Source organism: Triticum aestivum, chromosome 3B (assembly GCF_018294505.1).
Source record: "Triticum aestivum cultivar Chinese Spring chromosome 3B, IWGSC CS RefSeq v2.1, whole genome shotgun sequence".
NCBI classification, from domain to species: domain Eukaryota; kingdom Viridiplantae; phylum Streptophyta; class Magnoliopsida; order Poales; family Poaceae; genus Triticum; species Triticum aestivum.
This window is the reverse complement of record NC_057801.1, coordinates 301,770,822-301,771,378: the sequence shown is the minus strand read 5'-3', so window position 1 is coordinate 301,771,378 and position 557 is coordinate 301,770,822.

Genomic DNA, 557 nt, shown 5'->3' with positions numbered 1-557 from the left:
CTGGAGGGGCAGGTGAGAGGAGCTGGGGACGCCGGAGCTCGCCGGAGCAAAGCTCGCGGCGGCGGCCGGAGCTCGGCTTCGATCGGGAACGGGCTGCGGGGCACGGGGAGGCCACCTGAGGGGCTCGGCGGCACCCTCATGGCACCGGGAGCACGATGGGGTGCTTGGTTTGGGCAGAGGCGGGCCGAGACGACGACGGCGACATGGACGGCGGCGAAAAGCTTCGGCCGTGGTGGGGAGGAGGGCTACGACGAGCGGGCAGCTAAATGGAGAGAGGGGAACGGTGGCGGAGCTCACCGCGGTTGCAGCGGGCGTCGAAGCGGGCTTGGGGAAGGCTTGGGGCAGCCGGAGCGACAACAGCGATCTCGTCGGCCGAAGCTTGAAGACGACGGCGATTGCGATGAAGCGGAGCTCGCCCGGGTTGCTTTGCTCGGTGAGGAGGGAGAGGGGGTCGCGGCGGAGCTGGGAAACGTGTCGGAGAGGCGAGGGGGAGGCTGTGGCGGTGGTTATGGCGAACGGCGGCGACCGGCGCGTTCGGACACGAGAGAGAGAGAGAG